The sequence below is a fragment of the Schistocerca americana genome, chromosome 2, assembly GCF_021461395.2.
Source record: "Schistocerca americana isolate TAMUIC-IGC-003095 chromosome 2, iqSchAmer2.1, whole genome shotgun sequence".
Classification (NCBI taxonomy): Eukaryota; Metazoa; Arthropoda; class Insecta; order Orthoptera; family Acrididae; genus Schistocerca; species Schistocerca americana.
Window position 1 is genome coordinate 240,682,349 of NC_060120.1, and position 25,153 is coordinate 240,707,501.

The following is a 25,153-nucleotide window of genomic DNA, read 5'->3' on the forward strand; positions in this document are numbered from 1 at the left end:
TCGGCTGGCCGTTGAACTTCTTTACTGACAGATGTAAGTGAAGTGGCTGCCTTGACCATCTTTTAGCGACTTTTCACAAATATTTTGTCGATGCTGCCAGCGTTTAATCTGATGACTTAAGTTTTTACTTGTTTTATTTAAAGATTGCTTCTCTGTTCATGAGGCTATTATTGTATGTGTGTGCCTTGGGGTGTGTTCCCATTGGTTGCTTAAAAAAAGGCGTATGTTGAACAACGTGTCGGGCTTGCTCTAAGTAATTTCGGGTCCGTCCGTTCTTACCACATCGCCCGACGTATGGTGGTTTCATATCAAGGAGCTTTAATTGTTTGTTCTTTCCTTTTAATGAAATCCTTCTTCGGTAAACCTGGATCGCTTGTTGTATTTTAGCCAAACACATTCCATAGTTGTTTGCGACCCGCCTGTTTTATTGACTGTTTTCTTAGAACCTTTGAAGAAATTGTTATGTAACTTCAGTTGGTGAAATATTATCTTGCTTTTATTATTGAAACTGGCTGTAAATATTTCAACAATAGCAACCAGTGGAACACAAAATTGTATATTTTGTAAAGAAGATAACATTTGTTCTAAATTTAAATTTTCATACTTCATGTTCCTATGAATGATCTTTTGGAGAGTTAAGTGCAAGTATTTGAATTAGCACTGTAACCTTTTGTCATCTGACCTCACTGAAATATTTTTTAACGTTGCTGGTCGTTTGTCAGTAATTGTTCTTAAATAGTTTTGTCCAATTACATAGTTTCGTCTTAATACGTCAATGTCATGTTGACCTAACTTGTAAAGTTATTTTGGCTGAGGAATGTTAATTAAAGTTTTGATACGAATGATGTTCAGCGGTATTTTGCCAGGTCCCTCCATTCCCAGGCAACCTTACGCCAGAAGTGAGTACCAAGTTTATTCCAATCCGTTCTGGTCGTGGTCTACAGCAACAATTTGGAATTACTTCACAATAAAAGACAGTCTGGGTTGAAATGTTATTTATTTCAGTAACGCGTTTCGCCCTTTAGGGACATCATCAGATGGTGTAAAAATAACTGGATATAAACCCATCCTTCATTTTCGTACAAAATGAGACGTGGACCTTAATCACACCAAACAATTGCGCCATAGTAACACAGCACAGGACTACCCTTACGGAAATTAGGCGCGGTATCGGCTGTGCGTGGCACAGCAAGTCCACTTAGCGCTGACAGAGATATGACTCTATGACGGATGGGTTTTATATCGGGTTACTTTTACACACTCTGACGATGCCACATAAGGGTGAAGCGCATAACTGAAACAAATAGCTTTGCAATCCGGAGGTCCTTCAATCTGAAAGAACATAAAGACTCATATTCAAGTCGTCATTTGTATAGTCCTGTATGGAGCAGAGATACAGACAACTGACCCGATGAACATAAACAAGCTGAAAGCATTAGGGATAGGTTTCTGAAGAAGATCAGGAAGGATACCAAGGCAAAAACACGTATGGAACGCCAAAGCGATGAAGGTAATGAGAGTATGTGATGTTACTACAGAGGTATTGACATGTAAGAAGAATGATACGGGGATGACTAACTGAGAGAATAGTAGACAAAGCGGACGATAAATGCCCACCTGGTTCGAAAATTTATAGATAACAATGAGGAGATTTGGTGCAGATGAAGAGGATACATAAAATGGACGTACCTAGAGCAACAACTTGGAAAGATAGTGTTGTGTAATACTCATCTGGTGTATTTTTATGTTGGAGAGAAATCTCTTAATTGAAAAAAGTGTCAATAAGTAATAGTAATAGCTTCGATCAACACACGAGTATTATAAAAATGCTCTGTGATCTGAAATGCTAATTATTGGAAGGAGCAAGATGTTATTTTCGCGAAACACTATTGAGAACATTTAGAGAACCAGTATTTATGACAGCGAGCAGAACGTTTGTACCACTAACGACTACGTCTCGCTAAGGACCGCAAAGAAAATTGATATTATCGCTCGTAAGGAGAAGTATAAACTGTCATTTTTCTCTCGTTGTATTTGCGAGTTGAACAGGAAATGGAATGACTATCTGTGATACAAGGTAACCTGTGCAATGCACCGTATTGTGGCTTGCAGAGTATGTATATAGTAGGTAAAATGTGCTGACCACCAGAGCAATCAGCGCTAAGAAGCTCGTGAAAATGCTACCGACGCATACTAGCGAAATGTCGGAAAGAAGAAATGCTAATGGACGACAGTCAAATGCCCCAGTATTAACCACAAGGTGAAATCCTACAAAGATGGCCGCGAAAAGCCTGAATACTTATGTCACGCTGTCTATAGTTTCGTCAGATTCACTTCTTAAATGAAAGAAACACAAGAAATTTATTATTTTCTTTGTTTCAATATTGTTTTTTTTCTGCTACCTTAACAGGACAGCTATGTATACATCCGAATTCAACTTGTAACCTCCCCACAAAAATTTAAAAGATATTATTTTAAATGCAAATGGACATTGAGCTAAGTGTAACCTCCCCACAAAAAAATGAATGGTTTGAATATAAAATGGATGGGAGCCTAGCGTAACCTCCCTAGCAATGAATTTTACTGACAATGACAATTAAATGTTTGAAAAATCGCAATCTGACCCAATTATAAGCTCACACAAAAATAATGATGAAAGATAATTCAATGCTAATGAAACTTCTGTGACAATGAAAACTCAATTAGACCGAAATATCAGTCTTTGGCCCTGTGTAAAAAAATCAGAATTAATTTCTTACCTCATTCAAACTGCATGTCAAATTTCTGCTCTTATTGTTGGCCACGGCTTGGAGGAAATGCATTGCAAGTATTATTTTTATTTTTTATTTTTTTTATTTTTGAAATTTAATTGAAACTTTTCGTTAAAGGAAATGGAAGGAGATCGTTCGTTCAATTAAATGATTCTTTTGTTAGAATGGATTGAAAACAAAATTATTATTGGGGCACTTGTTGAAAATTAATTACAATAAATAAACTTTACATTATCTGATGTGCGCAATGCAGCTTGGTTACCTTAATTACCAATATACCTCATTCAGCATCTTGACCAGAGACCCATGTCGACGCCTGCGATTGCATCCCGCTCACGACTCTCTCGCGACCATATAAGACCACTACTGCTAACAGACTGCCATTAGCAACTGAACTGCGCTACTGCTACCGACAGACTACTACTCGCAACTCTCGCGCGGTCAAGCGCAGACAAGGAACGACAAATAGCTCTCTGGTCAGAGACTCTGCAATGCCTCGCCATCGCCGCCTCACAACATACGTGTTTCATAACCCTCCACTGGGGGGGCCAAAAATTTGGCAGCGATGGTGAGTCATTTGGACTTGCCATCGCAAGAAATTTTTTTTTTAACTAATTAACTTTACAGTTACACCATATATACAGATATTGGACATGAATTAAATGTGGTGCACATGCACCGAGTACAAAACATATTAGACAATGACAAAATGTGAGTCCAAAACATATTAGCAAATTAGAAAAATGTATATACAAATTATTTGATAGATAACAAAAGTGCACATGCACTGAATAACTCTTTAGCATTTTCAGAACAAATAAACAGAATGGCAAAAAATCATGTTGACAAGTGACATGAGTGCACATGCACTGCAGTTCAGAACATATCAGCAAATGAGGAAATGTATATACAATAAGTAACAAATGACATAAGTGCATACGCACGGAAGTATTGAACATATCAGGAAATCACAGAATGTATACAGAATGAATACAAATCATACTGAAAAATGAGAAAAGTGCACAGGCACTGAAGCTCAGTAGAAAGAATATTAACACATGACATAAGTGCACATGTACTGTAGTTTAGAACATATCATCAAATCAAAAAAATGTATAGGTCATGAATACAAATCATGTTAGCAAAAAAATGTTTTTTTTGCTATGTTACAAGAATTAGGATAGGAAAGGGAAGGATTGCATCATGGTTGTAGCACTTTAGATTGCACATAGCTGCTCTGAAAGTCCATATCTTTCCACAGAAGTACAACACCAAGTGACACAATTTGAAGTTCTTTTTCCATTAGTATTTATCAGCGTAGCCAAGACACTGAAATGTCGTAGTAATCTTCCATGCTATCATTTTGGCAGTACATCAGGTACACCAAACAGTGGGACCATAATAACGTCTTCATCGCTCACGGTGGTGGACAGCATGTCGTGTCAACACCACGCTCTTACAAGGCACACCAACGTAGAATTAGTGCAAAACCAAATATAGTGCTCCATGATCAGGAGGATGTACAGGACAAATGGATATTGCAGTAATTCAGGGTAGTGAGGTCAGAAGGTGAAGGACATTACATCACATACTAGTCTTCATTAGGAATTACAATAGTAGTTTGCGGCATTCATAGCATAGGTATTGAACATTTCTGTACCATGTATTTAGTATTACAGAATAATGTTCATAAAATTAAATTATTGGCATCATGGGTAATCGTATTACAATAAACAGCGGCAGTCTTTGGCCAGTTACAAAGCATATTTAGTATGACAGAATAATGTTTATCAGAAGTCTTCATTGAAAAAAAAAAGAGTCAATTATTGGCCTAGCATTAACATAATACATTGAGTTATACAAATTATTGGCACTCGTTGGCCAGGTACCAAAACATGAAAGGTCATAATTCATTTAATTAGATTAATTATTGGCACTCAGTGGCCAGTAAGTATTGAATAGTATAAAACATTGTTCATCATTCAGTATTATTCAGATCATTAAGAAGTCATTATTAAAAATCAGTTACTTACAATCATAGCATTAATAATCATTGGCATTGTAAATAGTCTCATTACAATAAACAGTGGCAGTTATTAGCCAGTTACAAAGCATTATTTAATATATTTTTTTGTATCATTAAGAAGTCATTACTGAAGTGACATACTATTCAGAGCTGATCAGTATTATTCAGAATTCTCTTAAACTAGTAACATTATTTGGGACTGGTAATACATTTTGTTTTTGGGTAATTATAAGGGAAAACAAGAAGAAAAAAAATTGCTTCTAGGTTGTTCCTGTAAATGAAAAATGTGTAACGTCATTCGTCGTGAGTCAGCTGTAGCAAGGTTGTGACACAAGGCAGTATATGTGATCACATTTGTAAATTATAGACACAAATGGGTAAAAATAAAATTGCAAGTACTAGAACAGGTATAATAAGTAACAAGTTTAGTAAGTATCATAAAAAGCTTCTCCTGAAAAAAATACAAAATGGATTATTGAGCTGAAAGAAGAAACGCTGACTATGCTGAAAAGTAGTGAACTTCGAATTAACAGGTAGTGAAATGTGTATAAAAAATGTGTTCCATAGCTGTCCTTTCCAAAACCTTCAGTCATTATACTATGCAATAAAACACCTGCTGTCAAAACGAACTGCAACAAATACTTAAATAACTACATAGCATAAATATAACTTCAACATTATCCTCATCTGCAAAGAAAACTTCATTATCCATATCATCATAACTCCATTATCACCATCACCTGTAAAGAAAAACTTCATTATTCATAGTAGCATATTCTTCATCATTACTCTTCATCAGTATTCATTATCATCTGCAAAAATCACTTCATTATTCATTACACAACTATTCCTTATCTCCAGCATATTTCATTACTTAAAAATAAGATGTGTAGTTCTGTCTGACAGCTTGCATCAATCGCCTTGTATTCTGAAAGAAAAAATTAGTTAAGACTGCTATTCTACGATGAATATAGTATGTTCTTGTTAATGCTTGTTAATCCTGATCCATTTACTCTTCCTCATAAAGTTATTGCATCTTCTTTCGTTTATTCCGTAGATGAAATTCCCATTTCTGTTTAATTTATTTCCTTTACACGTTATTTCTTTCTGAAAATGATGAACAAAGATTAATGTCTTGCATTTAAATCATATACCCACTAAATAATGACTGGTTAATGGTGACACAATTAAGCATACAGCATAACATGACAGAAAACGTAATATGTCAAAGACATTGACAGTGTTCAAATTCAAAAATGTACACAGAATATCACAATGCAGCAGCAAAAAAAAAATGTAAAACAGTCACGATCTTGAGATGTCATAAGGCAAAAAATGTCAAAGTCGACTGGTGTTTGCTATGTCTTCACCATTTCATAATGCATACGAACAAAACATGAAATAATCGTATATATATAAGAAAGAAAAAATGTGATGTTCGTCGTGTTCAGCTTGTATGTAGTGTAGTTAATAGAGGCGATAATTAAAGCCTTTAATGGAGAAAAAATGTAATGAAATTAACATGTCATTAGATAACATTGCATAATTAGTCATAAAATACGTAAGTGTCTCTGGAAAAAAATGTGCACAGTCTGATATATAACGAGAAAAGCGACCTGCTAGCCTTACCTTGCCGGGCACTTGCCAAGAAAAAGTGCGATAATCATCAGTAATTAGTCATGTAATTATAATTGCATAAGTGCTCATGGAATGTGTAAATTCATCTGGAAAATATGCACGGTCTGACATGTAACGACAAGAAAAGCAACCTGCTAACCTTACCTTGCCGGGCACTTACCAGAAAAAATACGATAATCATCAGAAATTAGTCATGTGAATAGAATTGCATAAGTGTTCATAAAGATTAGTAAATGGCATCATAGCATATTACATTATAAAGTGGTTTCATTCAATAAACGGTTTAATGTTTGAGATATGGTGATTGCCTTTCGATTTTCTGGTTCTCAAAGTTTCGACGTGTACAACATTGGGGTGAGGAATACTGCGAATCCGATATGGACCTGCGTATATAAGTTCAAATTTACTGCACTTACCTTTTAATTTGCTGGATAAATAGTGTGTACGTACTAATATCTTCTGTCCAATGTGAAAGTCTCGGCGTCTACAAACCTGTTTTTGCTGTCTTCTCCGGCGCTCTGCGGCACGTTTGATGTTGTTCAGCGCAATGTCAATTATTTCGTGGTGTCTTAGTCGACGACAAGTAGGGAAGTTTACTAACTCTTTAATTTTGTTTGGTGGTTCAACGTTTTTCAGTATAACAGACGGAGATAGCATAGTGGATTCATTCGGAATGGAATTAATTACATCTTGGAATGAGAATATGTGTGTATCCCAATTAATGTGTCTTTTGTGGCAGTATATTCTACACAGTTTACCAATTTCTTTCATTAATCGTTCACAGGGATTCGAAGAAGCATGGTACTTGGATATTTAAATCGGAGAAATGTTTCTAGCTCGTAACATGCGTGTCCATATAGCAGAACGAAATTGTGATCCATTATCGGAAATTACTCTCATCACATGCCCTACATGAAATAGAAAATGTTTTACAAATGCTTTCGAAACAGTTTTAGCAGTAGCTTTGCGTAACGGAGTGAAAGTAACAAATTTTGAAGTGAGCTCAACAGCGACAAAGCTGTAGCAAAAACCTCTATTAGTTCTCGGAATAGGACCAAAAATGTCTACAGCGGCCATGTGTCTTAATTTAACAGGTACAATTGGATGTAATGGAGGAATATGTGAAGTGGTGTCTGACTTAGCTTTCTGGCAAATTTTACATGACGCTAAAACTCGTCGTATACGTTTTTCCATGTTGGTAAAATAACAGTTCTGTCTCAGTATAAGAAAACATTTTCTTGCTCCGTAATGTGCGTAACTTAAATGAGTGTACCAAATTAATTTGTTAATCAGTTCGTCAGGAATGCATAATAACCAATTGTTGCTGTCAGGATGAGAGCGGCGAAACAAAATGTCATTGCGTACAGTGTAATGGTTTCTAATCGTAACATTATTCTTATCTTGCCAGAGGTGTTTAATTTCTTTCCACACGTTGTCTTTATTTTGCTCTTTTGCTATGTCCTGTAATGACGACGAAATACAATTTTCAAATGCAACTTGCTGAATGTACATGACACTGAAATTTTCTTTGCAGAAGTTGGTTGCGACGTCTTGTTGATTGTTGCTGAGAGAACGAGATAGTGCGTCTGCTACAACATTTTGTATGCCGGGAATGCGAACAATCGTAAAATTAAATTTCTGTAAATATAGCTTCCATCTACTTAATCTATCGTGTGTGAATTTAGCCGAAAGTAAAAATTGTATCGCTCTGTGATCTGTGTAGACAGTGGTATGTCTTCCATAAAGAAAATGCCGAAATATCATAAAAGCCCAGACAACACATAATGTTTCAAGTTCTGTAACAGAATAATTTCGCTCATCAGGTGACAGAATGCGGCTTGCAAATGCGATGTTTTTAATTACTGTTGAACCATCTTCTTCAATTTCCTGGAAAATGTGTACGCCTAAAGCGGTGTTAGAACTGTCGGTGGCAATGGAAAAATTTCTGGTAAGATCTGGGTGCAATAAAAGTGGAGCATTCAACAAAGCATGTTTCAGGTTCACGAATTCAGAATGTGCTTGCTTATCCCAAGACCAAATACTGTTTTTACCTGTTAATTGGCATAATCTAGGTGTGTATAAAGCAGAGTGATGAATAAATTTACGAAAAAAGTTAATTAAGCCCAAAAAACTGCGTAATTGTTTCTTTGTCGTAGGAACAGTAATGTCACGTAGAGCTTGAAGTTGTTCCGGGTCAGGCGCAATGCCTTCTGCTGAAATTATGTGTTCAAGAAATTTTATAGATGCTTTACCAAAATGCGATTTACTGAGATTAACTGTGAGTCCTTGTGCATGAAAAGTTTGCAACAGTCGTTCTAAAACCACATTGTGTTCAGACCAGTTATCTTCTGCAATAAGAATGTCATCTACGTACGTCGTGATTCTGTCTTTAAGTTCTGTCGGAAGTATAGAGTTCAAACCGCGAATAAAAGCTGCAGAAGAAATAGTTAAGCCGAACGGTAATTTACAAAATTGATAACAGTCACCAAAACAGAGAAAAGCTGTGTATTTTCTGCAATTCGGATGAAGCTAAATTTGCCAAAATCCCGATTTCAAATCCAATGTAGAATAAATAGCAGTACCGTGAAATTTCTGTAAATGTTCCTCTAATGTCTGTGGTCCATCTGTTTCGTTAATAATTATGTCATTGATGTGACGTGAATCAAGTACGAGGCGAAGTGAGCCATCTTTTTTCTTAACAATATGTAGTGGGTTTATGTACGGACTAACTGCCGGTTCTATAATTCCTTGGTCAAGCATATCCTGCAATTCTTTCTTAACTTGTTCTCTATGGATATACGGAATGGGATAATGTTTAGCTTTAAATGTATCGTGCTGTTTGACTTGAAATTCATACATAAATCCGGACATAGTACCAGGAATGTTGTCAAAAACTGGAGCTTGCTGTAAAAGAATTTTGTGTAACTGCGTTCGTTCGTCGTCTGTATTTGCACTGCTTTGTTTAAATTTATCAGATATCATTTGCATTACGTCGTAGTCAGCTTCGTCTGGAGTGTTATAGTTATGTACGTACGTATCTGTGAACAATGTCGAATTACAGTCTATGTTACGTGATACGGAAATGACCTCTGTCCGGTTAATTGTTTGTTCTTCCGCAGATAAAGAGTGCCGAAATTCTATAGCAAATTGTATATTTTCATCCTTCAACATTAAATAAGAATTCTGAAAATCAATAACTGCGTCGTGTTGTACCAGAAAATTCGTACCTAAAATAACGTCTGTTGTCAATAAAGGAACAATCCAAAAATTTGAGTGGAAAGTATGAGCTCCAATACAAAATGATAAATGCGTCTGTGATTTAACGTCTACTCCTTTACTCGATACTGCTCCCTTCACTTTTGTTTTGCCTAATGGTAATGTAGGATAAGTATTCTCTTTGTTACACTCGTTGAAAGTCTCCTCATTTATAACTGACATAGGTGATCCGGAATCGATTACTGCTGAAAATTTCGATGAACCAATTTTAATTTCGATGACAGGATGTGAAATAGGTTTCTGAACAACAGGTCTTTCCTGCAAGAGAGTGTCTCGTATGTCGTCAAAAGTAATTACATTTTCGTGAACAACATTTTGCGTGTCAGAAGTAGTGTTTGTGTTACTGGAAGATGCGGCTTGTACAGTATCTAGTCAGATTCTATCTGACGTGTTACTATTTTCAGGTGGATGTTGTGGCATTTCTACTATTTGAACTGTTCTATTACTTCTTCCAGACGTATTACGCTCTGGATGATACCTACTATCATCAGGATATGTTGTTGCTGATCATTTTGTTGCTGGTAAGACCGACTGTTGTTATATGTACGCTGATAATTGTGCTCATCGATTTTACGTCTGTCGTGATAGTCATTCCTATACGGTGCATTGCGATTGGAATTGAAATACTGTGTTTTCTGTACATAGTTGTTTCTTTGCTGTCGTGCGTTACTATTTGTTGGGTTTGGGACTATACGTGCACGCGGCGAAACATCGGAGCTTGGTTGACCTTGTGCATTCCATTGTTGGTTAGGTATACTAACCGGCTGGTTTTGTTGCTGTTGTTGTGAAAAACCTCTATTGTTTCTAAAATATGGTTCCTGCTGCTGATGATTTTGACGGAATTGATAATTGGAATTTTGTCTGTTATTAAAGCTCTGGGAGTTGTCATTCCTAAAACGTCTATTACTTTTACTATTAAAATTGCGTGATTGATCGTAATTACTGTAAGTTGGATGGCCCTGGTTATTATATGAAAAATTTTTGTTCACAAAAGAATAATCAGATTGCTGTACTTCCAAGAGCTGTAAAAGATCTCTGAATGCTGAAATGTTTTCTTTTTGCTGGCCCGTTAGAAGTGACACTCGTAATGACCGTGGTAATTTGGAAATGCATAATTGTATAAGTGCAGATTCACTGTACAGTTCACTCAGGTATTGGTTTTGTTGCACCATGTGCTCAAAAAATTGCGTCACACTGGGAAAATTTGAGTTCTCGTAATTCGGCAAACTAATTAACTGATCTTTAATTCCGCGCTGTGTCGTTTTCGACCAATACGCAGACAGAAAAGCATTCTGAAATTCCTCTACTGAGTAGCATTGCCTCGCGATCGGTCTCATACGAGTTGCCGGTTCGCCTTCCAAAAAGCTGCAAATAAATTCAAGTTTATGCGTAACAGGCCAAGTCGGTGGAAAAGCAAAGTTAAACTGTTGAATCCAATCTAGTGGGTGAATCTGTGTTCTGTCATTCTTAAACACTTTAAATTTTCTTACTGACAGAAAATGTTTGTAATCGAAATTATCGTCTCTGTGTGATGGAACAGGTTCAGGATTGTAAGAGAATCTCTTGAACTGTGGTTGTTCGGAATCTAAGTCCCGTACTCTCTGTAGATTACTCAAATTATACGCGCTGCGTGAATCTGACAAATGTTCGAAAAGTGGCGTCTGCTGTGATGTGTTATTAACTGAAATATTTTTTATCTCTGCTACCTCTTGCTGTAAACTTGACAATTTTCTACGCAACGTGTTATTAGACGAATCGATCTCATTAATTGTCTGCTGTAGATTTTGAAATTCAGGTGTTTGGTTAAATGAAACCGGTGAAGTATCTTCTGATTTGTTATCATTATTAGTTTCAATAGCATTAATACGACTGGCCAATTCATCATATTTTTCAGTCAGTATTTTTGCCTGATCATCGGTTTTAGAATCGGAGGCATTAATCTGTTTTTGCAATTTACGTGTAATTTCGTTCAGTTTTTTAACGTCAGCTTTGACGACATCGGAATCCTGTGTCAGTTCTAATTGTTCGAGTCTGTCGGTCACTGTTTGAAAATCGGTTGTGTATGTGTCTGTTTTCGATTTAAGATCCGAAATTTCATCACGTAATTCTGTGTTCGACTGTTTGATGGTATTAATTTCGTCGGACACTGTGGCAATATTATTGTCTACATACGTTTTTGCCTTCGCAAACATTTTACGTTTGTCTTCTTGTCTCTGAGCAGTGATTGTTTCCATGACTTGACGTTTCACTTTATTTTGATCCTGAATAAATTTGCGGAAACGCGTATCAGTGTTTTGTATGTGAAGACTAAGACGTTCGTTAATTTGAGTGTTCTGTTGTTCGAATTTCGCGTCAATCTTTTCATCCATTGTGCGCGAAAGTTCTGCTGTCATTGCTTTAAACTCGTCGCGTAATTGTGTAGCTTTTTCAGAGCATTGTTTAGCGACTCCGCTAATTTCGTCTCTGAGTGTTTCTGTTGCAGCTGTTTGCAATTCCCTTAATTCCTGAGCAACAGACTTAATTTCTTTGCTACTTTTTCTTGAACAAGCCTCTATTTCCTCGCGTAACTGTTCCTTGGTATCATGACACTGCGCGGCAACGTCTCTAATTTGTTCACTAAGCTGTCTGGAATTGTTGTTTAATTTTTCATTAAGGTGTTTGTTCTGTTCACTAAGTTGTTTGAAATTTTCTTTGAATTGTTTGTTGTCTTCACTATTTTGTTTGTTTGATTCAAGAATTTGTAGCAATAATCCCGTCGTTTGATCCAAGCCAAAATTACCATTTCTATTCTCAGTGCTGTTTAATGGTGGATCTGGAATTGTCTCGCATTCTATAACCATTTGGTTATTTTGAGATTTACAAAAACGTTTGCCAGTCGAATGTACACTATCGGTCACTATTTCGGAATTAAATGGATCCGTCGTACTTTCAGTACCCTGTCCATTTTCATTAGAAAAATTTGTCTGTACGTTATTTGAATTTTCCAAACCGGGTGTGTTAAGCTGGGCAGCGCTCATTACAACAGAACGCCCCGCGTCATCAATTGTCGTCAAATTAACAGAGGAGACAATTGAGTTCGTTTGTTCATCAGTAAGATAATAATCATCATTAGAGGTTGGAACGCACTGATTGTCGGTGAACGCAGGATTGTTATCATTACACTGCGTGTCACAATTACTATCAGTCACGTTGTTTAAGTCGGTAAATTCATTCATAATACCTCGCGATACACTATTCGTAGTCTTTCGCGGCATTTTTACTATAGTCACAATTATTCACAAAAGAAATAAGCACAATGCAAAAACAACACACAAATACAACAGAGCAAAGAATTGCCGATGATCTAAGGAGAGAAATTCACAAATTTAGTAAAAGCGTTGCGCCAAATACTAATTATATTTAAACAAATAAGAGCAGATATCTGACTGTTTTTCAGAAGATTCTCAACGAAATACGATCCTGGACTGGGTGTCGCCAAGTGTAACCTCCCCACAAAAATTTAAATGGTTTCAATATAAAATGGATGGGAGCCTAGCGTAACCTCCCTAGCAATGAATTCTACTGACAATGACAATTAAATGTTTGAAAAATCGCAATCTGACCCAATTATAAGCTCACACAAAAATAATGATGAAAGATAATTCAATGCTAATGAAACTTCTGTGACAATGAAAACTCAGTTAGACCGAAATGTCAGTCTTTGGCCCTGTGCAAAAAAATCAGAATTAATTTCTTACCTCATTCAAACTGCATGTCAAATTTCTGCTCTTATTGTTGGCCACGGCTTGGAGGAAATGTATGCAAGTATTATTTTTATTTATTTTTATTTTTGAAATTTAACTGAAACTTTTCTTTAAAGGAAATGGAAGGAGATCGTTCGTTCAATTAAATGGTTCTTTTGTTAGAATGGATTGAAAACAAAATTATTATTGGGGCACTTGTTGAAAATTAATTACAATAAATAAACTTTACATTATCTGATGTGCGCAATGCAGCTTGGTTACCTTAATTACCAATATACCTCATTCAGCATCTTGACCAGAGACCCATGTCGACGCCTGCGACTGCATCCCGCTCGCGACTCTCTCGCGACCATATAAGACCACTACTGCTAACAGACTGCCATTAGCAACTGAACTGCGCTACTGCTACCGACAGACTACTACTCGCAACTCTCGCGCGGTCAAGCGCAGGCAAGGAACGACAAATAGCTCTCTGGTCAGAGACTCTGCATTGCCTCGCCATCGCCGCCACACAACATACGTGTTTCAAACTTCGGCAGTTAGAAGATTCGGAAGGAGATGGCCTGAGGGTTTTGAAATCTGTCATGACTGAAGGATGATAAAAAAAGGCAAATAGAAAAGAACAGACTTTGATAGCGAAAGCAAAATAAGAGTGTTGCATTAAGTTTAGCAGAGAGCGATACAAAGTATACTGGGCTAATTAATGCGCTAATTCAAAAAGCAATGCAAGGTAGAAATTGAAGGTAGAAATGGAGAGGAAGATTACGTAAAAAGTTAGCTCGGGTCGCATACGCAAACTGGTGCAACGAAAGCAGAAAACGGTAGACTGCATCCAATCTTTTTGAAAGCATGATATCTTTTTAAAAATGAAAGAAAGTATGGAAAAAGCAAACAGATTTTCTGCGATAGATGGTGGCAGATGGCTCATTAAATGAGCTACTAGTCAGGTCTGAGAGGTGTGATCTTTCCGTCTATGAGAGACAGAAGCTCTAAAGAGAGCTTGCGGTGGAGAGGGAGAAAGTAGCAGCAGGAACAGGGGTGAGGCAAGTGTAGAGCCGTCCCGCTATTCCTATGGCGACTTCACTTCTAAGTCTGCCAGACGTGATTTCGTTTTTTCGGTCTCTAATGATCTGTCTGTCGAACGGGCGGTAAAACCAGTAGCAAAGAGGTGTATTCAGTTGAGTTGTGAAACGGAGCACTTCGATACAAAGCTGCCACGGTTGCGATATTTGTGAAGCAATGCGGAAGTCACAGATTCCTGTGGTGGTCGCATTGCCCGGACGTTCGCCTATTAAGACGAGTGCTCACCTCTCTCCCAACCTGTACGTTTATAACATTCATAGATTTAGAAAGGGCTTCTGACTGGCATACGCTCTTTGAAATTCTGAAGGTAGCAGTGACAAAACACAGGGAGTGAAAGATTCACTGAGAGATGTACAGGAACGAGACTGTAGTTATAAGAGGCGTAAATGAAAGAGAAGCAGTAGTTGAGAAGGGAGTGAAACATGATCCGATAGTATTCAGTTGCTACACTGGGCAAGCAGCAGAAGGCGTCACATACGAAGAAGAAGAAATTAAAACATTAGGTACTGCCGATGAAACGCTTGCGCTACTTTATATTTCAGCCTGTAAGTTCATAAGAAACAATGACACAGGTGTGTATAGCCTGTAACATTACCACCGTGTAGGGCATCTGTCACATATATGAATAAACGTGAACTGAGTAGCATAGCTTCGTTTTTAAGTTTCTTAGTGGCAAGAACTTTCTCTTAGCGCAACGGAATAATTCAAGGGGTCTGAGGTGTAATTCGCGCGATGCAATTTTGTTTGCACTTTTTGCCCTACAGCGCCTAGTAAATAGAAAAGATCTGAGCTAGTAGGATAGCAGAACTTTATCTCGAAGTGTCCATGTCCCCAAGGACATGGCTTGAACTTCAACAGCTAAATGATCTTATCAGGATACCTGAAAATCTCATCTCTACTTAAGGCAGTCGGCTTTAATTGAAGTTCAAATGGTTCAAATGGCTCTGAGCACTATGGGACTCAACTGCTGAGGTCATTAGTCCCCTAGAACTTAGAACTAGTTAAACCTAACTAACCTAAGGACATCACAAACATCCATGCCCGAGGCAGGATTCGAACCTGCGACCGTAGCGGTCTTGCGGTTCCAGACTGAAGCGCCTTTAACCGCACGGCTACTTCGGCCGGCTTTAATTGAAGTAAAGCGGGCGCAGTATGGCCGAGAACCTAGTTCTTAAGTGAAAACGTAGCGATCTGAGTAATAATCAGAGGACTGAAAATAAGTTCGGAAGAATCCCAAATTATATGAGCACTTAATAATTATATCGCTCGGAAATCGAATATACAGTCTCATGTTTCATGTACAAAACCCCTTCAACTAATTACGTACCTTTTAATGACCATTCATACACAAAAGACAAATAAAATCACGATATATTCATATTAACGCACAATATCTTGTGTGATTGAGTGGAAGAGTAACTAGATAAAGAATCTGAAAGAACGACTGAATACAAATTAGGCACTAATTCGCACATGTTCTAATGAAGTTGCGAACTCGAACAAAGATCTAACGTTGCCCACAGTAAACACATCTGTAATTTATCTCGTGGAAATAAATCTGGTGCTGCACAGTTTGATAAGACACTTAACGCCTCCTTAGGTCTTCAAATATCAGGTTTGTTACCAGCAGTTCGTCATTCATTCCTGTCCTCGGCCTTCTACTTGAGAGCGGTATTAGATGGTAAGGTAAGGTACAATCACCTAAATGCAGCGCAAGCAAGCAGCCATAATCCATAACGGAGCCGCTTTAATGTGGCTCCTTCATTATCACAAGACAAAGCGTCCACATTGAACATGAGTAGCAGATCCCCGCGCCAACAAGCAGAAGAAGAAAGTGTCCGCTGACTATGCGGCGACGCTAACAGATTCTGGAGCCGAGCACTTGCTATTGTCCGCCTCACGTCCAAGTTTAGGCGACTCGCTGAGACAAACTCACAGCTTACCATCGAACATAACAGACGCTAGTAGATAGAGATATGACTACAGATTCTTTGAGACTTACAAGTGACGATCGACGTACCGGTGAATACATGGCGTGAAATTGGTCTGACAGCAGATGATTTTCACCGATGACACGATAACTCTTGTCAGAGACGTCAGAGTACTGAACGGAATAAGTCGTGTCTTCAAAAGAGGCTGCAGGGTGAACATCAACAAAAGTAACAACTGTAATGTAATATAGATGAACTAAATCACTCGATGCTGAGGGAACTAGATTAGGAAATGAGACATTCAAAGGAGTAGATGAATTTTGTTAACTGGATACTAAAATACGTGACTATGGCCGAAACAGGATATGAAATGCAGACTGTAAATAGCAAAGAAAGAGTTTATGAAGAGAGTAGTTTGTTAACATCGAATACAAATTTAAATCTTCACAATGAATATTACTCTCCGCTGTGGCTTGAGTGCTGTTTTGAATCTTCCTGGCGGGCTGAATCCGTGTACCTTGCAAGCATTACACTTATCAGAGCATGCTATACAGGAGAGACTAGCGAGAAGACATTTTTAAGCAGTATTCTTTCCTCCACGGAATACTAGTCTCACAAGGTACGCAGGAAAACTCTTGTGAGGTGTGAAACGTTGTACAGAGGTACTAGTGGAAGTACAGTTCTGAGAACGTGTCGTACGTCGTGACTCTATATCCGTGTTGGTAGATCATATGCCGCGAAACCCAAGGTCTCAAAATTCGAAACACAGTCCGGCACTGAACTTCCAGGAAATTTCATTGATTTAATTCTGCGAAGGTATCTGAGTGAGTTAAGTCTCCTATGGAAATAAAACGTGAACGGTAAACAATTGAAACAATGGGAGTTTCTGAATTCGTCAAGTGTGGTACTTAGAGTACAGTTACCAATACGACAAGTGAGGATGAGACGTCTGTGATGTAGATCCATTCCGAATGTAATGATGGAACATGACGTCTACTTTGTATGTGTAAGGAAAAATAATTTGATAATTACGATATGTAATACGTAAAGCCACACATGTTCTTGAAACTGACAAGTTGTCGAAATTAGGTAATCGCACGATTAAAATGAAGTTCGTCCACGTTACAGCCTACTACAGACCACGTTTCCTTTTATTTTTGAAATGTGGTGTTACTGGAGAAATGGTTCAAATGGCTCTGAGCACTATGGGACTTAACATCTATGGTCGTCAGTCCCCTAGAACTTAGAACTACTTAAACCCAACTAACCCAAGGACAGCACACAACACCCAGCCATCACGAGGCAGAGAAAATCCCTGACCCCGCCGGGAATCGAACCCGGGAACCCGGGCGTGGGAAGCGAGAACGCTACCGCACGACCACGAGATGCGGGCGTTACTTGAGAATTATATATATTACATAGAGTGTCCAGTCAGGTCAATGTAAGCACCTGTCCAAAGCCTGAATCACTACCTTCTGCAGCGCTAGACGTGCAGGAAGAGGTTCTGGAAGATACCGAAAGGCTGCGGGTCCATGTAGACTCCTGCAGAGAGCCTGTATAGGGAGAGAGTGGCCAACCAGACGATACGGCGGACATTTCTCTGCCAAACTGCGGGCGGGACTTTTGAATGGCCAGTAGAGGAGTAGTGGAGTACACTCTCACCGAATCAAGAGCTCAAGACAATATGGCGAAATCATTCGTCAAATGCCTTTCTTTATAGCTACAGAGTAGTAGCCTACTACGTACAGCACAGGAAAATTTGATACAGTGGCTATAAAAATTATTCGTTACTTGCATTTATCTCCTTTAAAGTTCGTTTACTAGACATATTGCAATGAAAGTAACGTAAACAAAACAAAAATATAGTGTATAGCACTTGTTTTGTATCGGAAGTGCATAAAGTTAAAGATTTAACGTACCTGTATTACGTCAGATGAATGAAAGTCGTAAGCAGTTGTTTACTTGTGACATGCAAAAAGTGTGAGACGTTTTAGTACTTCTTGTCACGTCTTGAAACTTTTTGCATGTCACAAGTAAACAACTGCTTACGACTTTCTTTTATATATATATATATATATATATATATATATATATATATATATATATATATATATATATATATATATATATACTGAATACCGCTCGTAGATAGCAAACGAAAAAATTACAAAAATTACAAAAATCAGGTAATGTTAAATGTAAGCTACTGTAATAACGACCAAATATAACAAGAAAACTACCGTATCCCTTCTACCCCACAGTAAATACGCCTGTTAAAAACTGTCTTCAAGAGTACCTACAATTATTTACTACGAATACTGTTTCAGCAACCACGACAACTGCGGAAAACGTGCTTACAGCTTGCCTGCGTCAACAGTCAGGCAATAATACTGAAAGCAGAATAATGCCTAGTGTTCTGATTCGGAACGAAATAAAGTTTGACGCTATAAAGTCGAAGGAGCATGGCACAACAATTACATGAACTTTCCGTTTCCAGCAAGGACTGTCAGATATTGGCTTCAGGAAAGCTTGTAGGCCTACCGACTTCATCACAAAACGGTTAATTATTTCAACTCGTATTTAAGATCGCAAACGTTAATTACGTACTAAAAACGATATACAGCTAAATCTAACATGCATACACAACGCATAACAAGTCTCTCAATAATTCAAATACCTTTGAATCGTTTCCAAAAGTCCTCTGAACTTCAACTCAAAAGCACGGCGAACATAGGAAGCGCGAGAGACGTTTGGCGCCATTTTTCTGCCAAAGCTAATCAACCAATCACGGGCAACTTCACCTATGGCCACTCTCTCTGTATACAGGCTCTCTAGACTCCTGTGCAGTGGCCAGCTACTCTGAGTTTCTCGGCGGTCTCATGGCCCGAGCAGCCCGATGGAGGTGGTCCCACAGATGTTCTATTGGAGTTTGGCGAGGGAAAAATAAAAGGAAACGTGGTCCCTAGTATGCTGTGGTGCATACGAACTTTATTTAAAGCATCACGTGATTTGTTTCATCTACATTGCATTACAGTTCATTCTACAGATTCTTTTGAGGACAAGATTTATTCTATTCAGTATTTTGCCGTCTCTGGTAGAATTACCGTGTCATCGGTGAAAATAGTCTGCTGTCAGACACATTTCACGCCAGAGATGTACGGTAAACCCATCCTGTTCTTCGAACTATGCACGTACACTGTGAGCTGTGTGACACGTTGCATTGTCCTCCTCGTAGATGCCATGGTGTGGAGGGGAAAAAATACTGCATATAGGTGTGGACATGGTCCCCAAGAATAGATGTATACTTCTGTTGACCCACTGTGCCTTCCAGAATGACGAGATCATCCACGGAATGCCACGAAGAAAATTCCCGCGATCATAAGTTCTCTCCTCTGCTTTCAGGCGTTTCACGCCATAGGCCAACTGCCCGATGCAGAATAAAATGTGACTCCTCTGAAGGGCCACCTATCGCCCGATACCATCGGCGACCGTACAGCTCTCTAGAATGAAATGATAATTAAATCAAGACCCTAAGCTGCCGACAGACGTTGATACAGGATTATTACAAATGATTGAAGCGATTTCACAGCTCTACAATAACTTTATTATTTGAGATATTTTCACAATGCTTTGCAAACACATACAAAAACTCCAAAAAGTTTTTTAGGCATTCACAAATGTTCGATATGTGCCCCTTTAGTGATTCGGCACACATCAAGCCGATAATCAAGTTCCTCCCACACTCGGCGCAGCATGTCCCCATCAATGAGTTCGAAAGCATCGTTGATGCGAGCTCGCAGTTCTGGCACGTTTCTAGGTAGATGAGGTTTAAACACTGAATCTTTCACATAACCCCACAGAAAGAAATCGCATGGGGTTAAGTCAGGAGAGCGTGGAGGCCATGACATGAATTGCTGATCATGATCTCCACCACCACCGATCCATCGGTTTTCCAATCTCCTGTTTAAGAAATGCCGAACATCATGAGGGAAGTGCGGTAGAGCACCATCCTGTTGAAAGATGAAGTCGGCGCTGTCTGTCTCCAGTTGTGGCATGAGCCAATTTTCCAGCATGTCCAGATACACGTGTCCTGTAACGTTTTTTTCGCAGAAGAAAAAGGGGCCGTAAACTTTAAACCGTGAGACTGCACAAAACACGTTAACTTTTGGTGAATTGCGAATTTGCTGCACGAATGCGTGAGGATTCTCTACCGCCCAGATTCGCACATTGTGTCTGTTCACTTCACCATTAAGAATAAATGTTGCTTCATCACTGAAAACAAGTTTCGCACTGAACGCATCCTCTTCCATGAGCTGTTGCAACCGCGCCGAAAATTCAAAGCGTTTGACTTTGTCATCGGGTGTCAGGGCTTGTAGCAATTGTAAACGGTAAGGCTTCTGCTTTAGCCTTTTCCCAAAGATTTTCCAAACCGTCGGCTGTGGTACGTTTAGCTCCCTGCTTGCTTTATTCGTCGACTTCCGCGGGCTACGCGTGAAACTTGCCCGCACGCGTTCAACCGTTTCTTCGCTCACTGCAGGCCGACCCGTTGATGTCCCCTTACAGAGGCATCCAGAAGCTGTAAACTGCGCATACCATCGCCGAATGGAGTTAGCAGTTGGTGGATCTTTGTTGAACTTCGTCCTGAAGTGTCGTTGCACTGTTATGACTGACTGATGTGAGTGCATTTCAAGCACGACATACGCTTTCTCGGCTCCTGTCGCCATTTTTTCTCACTGCGCTCTCGAGCGCTCTGGCGGCAGAAACCTGAAGTGCGGCTTCAGCCGAACAAAACTTTATGAGTTTTCCTACGTATCTGTAGTGTGTCGTGACCATATGTCAATGAATGGAGCTACAGTGAATTTATGAAATCGCTTCAATCATTTGTAACAGCCCTGTATACATCAACGGGGCAGATGAAAATGTGTGCCCCGACAGGGACTCGAACCCGGGATCTCCTGCTTAAATGGCAGACGCTCTATCCATCTGAGCCACCGAGGGCACAGAGGATAGTGCGACTGCAGGGATTTATCCCTTGCACGCTCTCCGTGAGACCCACATTCAGGAACTTAATGTCCATACGCTGCATTGGTAGTGCCTCTGTCCACTATACACATTACTCGCAGCAGACAATCTCACCGAGTCCCGTAAGAGTTCGGGCAATGCGTGTGCATCCACACAGAAGAAGGTCAATGGTGGCTTAGCCTTAACTATACGAAAATGGCATCTGTTCTTTCGGACATGTCCGAAAGAACAGATCATGCAGCATACATTTTCAACCGTCCCCGTTAATGTATATCAACGCCAGTCGTCAGCTTAGGTTCAAATGGTTCAAATGGGTCTGAGCACTATGGGACTTAACATCTGTGGTCATCAGTCCCTTAGAACTTAGAACTACTTAAACCTAACTAACCTAATGACATCACACACATCCATGCCCGAGGCAGGATTCGAACCTGCGACCGTAGCAGTCGCGCGGTTCCGGACTGCGCGCCTAGAACCGCTAGACCACCGCGGCCGGCGGCAGCTTAGGGTCTTGAATTAATTATCATTTCTGTTGTGATAATGGCGTGCAAATTCCAGTCTGCCGATGAACAGCTTTTAGCTTGGGTGCATGGACCAGGCGCTTGCTGCGGAGGCTATACGCATTAACGTCCGGTGAACGGTCGTTGAGGATACACTACTGGTAGCCTCTTGGTTCATCACGGCGCTCAGTTGCACGTCTATCAGCCCGTACACATCTCCGCAGCAGTCGTTCACCCATGCCACCCATGGCCCGTGGTGCACCATAGTTGCCTCGGCGCCGGTTTTGGATAGCGTCAATTTTCTGTGCACGGTAAACATTAAACAGGACAGCTCACGAACAGTATCCAAAGTCAGCAGTTTCAGAAATGCTTCCACCCCCGTCCAGAAAGCTAATGATCATACCCTTTTGGACGTCAGATAAATCGCTCCGTGGCCGCAATACGACAACGACTGCACACTTTCCAGCGTCCCCTCCCCTCCACCTCCCCGACACTTCCGCGAAAGCCACTATACGAAGCGCATTCAAGTTCTAAGGCCTCCGATTTTTTTTCTAATTAACTACTCACCCGAAATCGATGAAACTGGCGTTACTTCTCGACGTAATCGCCCTGCAGACGTACACATTTTTCACAACGCTGACCCCATGATTGCATGGCAGCGGCGAAGGCTTCTTTAGGAGTCTGTTTTGACCACTAGAAAATCGCTGAGGCAATAGCAGCACGGCTGGTGAATGTGCGGCGATGGAGAGTGTCTTTCATTGTTGGAAAAAGCCAAAAGTCACTAGGAGCCAGGTCAGGTGAGTAGGGAGCACGAGGAATCACTTCAAAGTTGTTATCACGAAGAAACTGTTGCGTAACGTTAGCTCGATGTGCGGGTGCGTTGTCTTGGTGAAACAGCACACACACAGCCCTTCCTGGACGTTTTTGTTGCAGTGCAGGAAGGAATTTGTTCTTCAAAACATTTTCGTAGGATGCACCTGTTTCCGTAGTGCCCTTTGGAACGCAATGGGTAAGCACTACGCCCTCGCTGTCCCAGAACATGGACACCATCATTTTTTCAGCACTGGCGGTTACCCGAAACTTTTTTTGTGGCGGTGAATCTGTGTGCTTCCATTGAGCTGACTGGCGCTTTGTTTCTGGATTGGAAAATGGCATCCACGTCTCATCCATTGTCACAACCGACGAAAAGAACGTCCCATTCATGCTGTCGTTGCGCGTCAACACTGCTTGGCAACATGCCACACGGGCAGCCATGTGGTCGTCCGTCAGCATTCGTGGCACCCACCTGGATGACACTTTTCGCATTTTCAGGTCGTCATGCACGATTGTGTGCACAGAACCCACAGAAATGCCAACTCTGGAGGCGATCTGTTCAACAGTCATTCGGCGATCACCCAAAACAATTCTCTCCACTTTCTCGATCATGTCGTCAGATCGACTTGTGCGAGCCCGAGGTTGTTTCGGTTTGTTGTCACACGATGTTCTGCATTCATTAACCTGTCGCACCCACGAACGCACTTTCGACACATCCATAACTGCATCACCACATGTCTCCTTTAACTGTCGATGAATTTCAATTGGTTTCACACCACGCAAATTCAGAAAACGAATGATTGCACGCTGTTCAAGTAAGGAAAACGTCGCCATTTTAAGTATTTAAAACAGTTCTCATTCTCGCCACTAGCAGTAAAATTCCATCTGCCGTACGGTGCTGCCATCTCTGGGACGTATTGACAATGAACGCGGCCTCATTTTAAAACAATGTGCATGTTTCTATCTCTTTCCAGTCTGGAGAAAAAAAATTGGAGGCCTTAGAACTTGAATGCACCTCATACATCGTTCACTGCTAGTGCTACCACTGGCCGTCTGTGAGTGGTTATCACACGTTGACATGAACGTAGGGGGTTATCACATTAACTTTTCGCTGCTATACTTGCCTCTGCCGGTTTGCTCTTACAAGCAGGAAGGACCTGAAAGTGATAAGCTGGGATTCCCTAATCCTCCAAAACGGGTGGCGGTGGGAGCCGTCGTCTAGGCTTCTTTAACGCCGAGTAATTTGCTCATGACAGACGGTATTTTCCGAAGCGTTGCAGAAAAATTCTTGAAGTCCTGTTGTCCTTTCAGAAGCACTGTGAACAGGAGCAGTGAGTGGCCGTTGAGAATGTGTTTACATTTCTCCTTCTGATTGGGATTGGTTGGAAGTCCTGAAAGTTAAATAATTTCGTGAGGTGTTTTGCAGCTGAAGAAATGAGGAATCAGGCTGCAGTCCCCGTGGGGTTGATGTGACAAGTCATGGGCCCTTTGTACCAAACTTATAAGACATTCGCAAGTGCGGTCCCGTGGGTGGGCGTCGAATTCTGCTTAGGTAATTTCCTGTTTTTCCGAGCGAGTCTAGTAGATCTGAGAGTGAACTCGTTCAGTCAAACGAGACCTCAGAGAAGAGCGCTGAACCAACAGCTCTCTGGTGGTAGTGCTGAGTAAAACTGACGCCAATAAATTTATATTGTTTTCGTGAAAATTTGAACGTGGTGTCTTTTCCATGTTGACCTTGAACTGTTTTGTTGTTATGGTAATTATCAGTGGCAATTACTAATAGCCGCCGGCCGAAGTGGCCGTGCGGTTAAAGGCTCTGCAGTCTGGAACCGCAAGACCGCTACGGTCGCAGGTTCGAATCCTGCCTCGGGCATGGATGTTTGTGATGTCCTTAGGTTAGTTAGGTTTAACTAGTTCTAAGTTCTAGGGGACTAATGATCTCAGCAGCTGAGTCGCATAGTGCTCAGAGCCATATGTTTTACTAATAGCCACTTGAAGATGAGGTGATCAACTACTAGAGGTAAATATATTCTAGTCCAGACGTCGTAAATCGGAAACTTTTTTGAAAGTACACTGTTCCGCTGCATAACTTGGCAACAATATAATATATTTACTACTTGGTGGAAATAAATGAATGTGCGGCAGCAGGTTGCCAGAGGCCTCTGCGTCATGCACAAAAGTTAGACGTCACAAGGCGTGGACGCCACCTGACACGGGAACCGCATCACGAGGTAATTGAAGGTACGGGAAAAGACAGTGTGCGCCAATCAGTGAGCTGTTACGGTGCATGTGGCAGTGTACGTCATTACAATACGGCCCGGAGACAACATCTCGGAAAAATCATTAGGAA

The 25,153-nt window shown here is 40.1% G+C and overlaps 1 non-coding gene across 1 annotated transcript; it reads right to left on the reverse strand.

Annotated features, from left to right (window-relative positions):
* Positions 1 to 21,392: 21,392 nt before the first annotated feature.
* Trnak-uuu lies at positions 21,393 to 21,467 on the reverse strand. Its single transcript has one exon. It is a non-coding gene; the product is annotated as a tRNA-Lys (tRNA).
* Between the last annotated feature and the right edge of the window lie 3,686 nt (positions 21,468 to 25,153).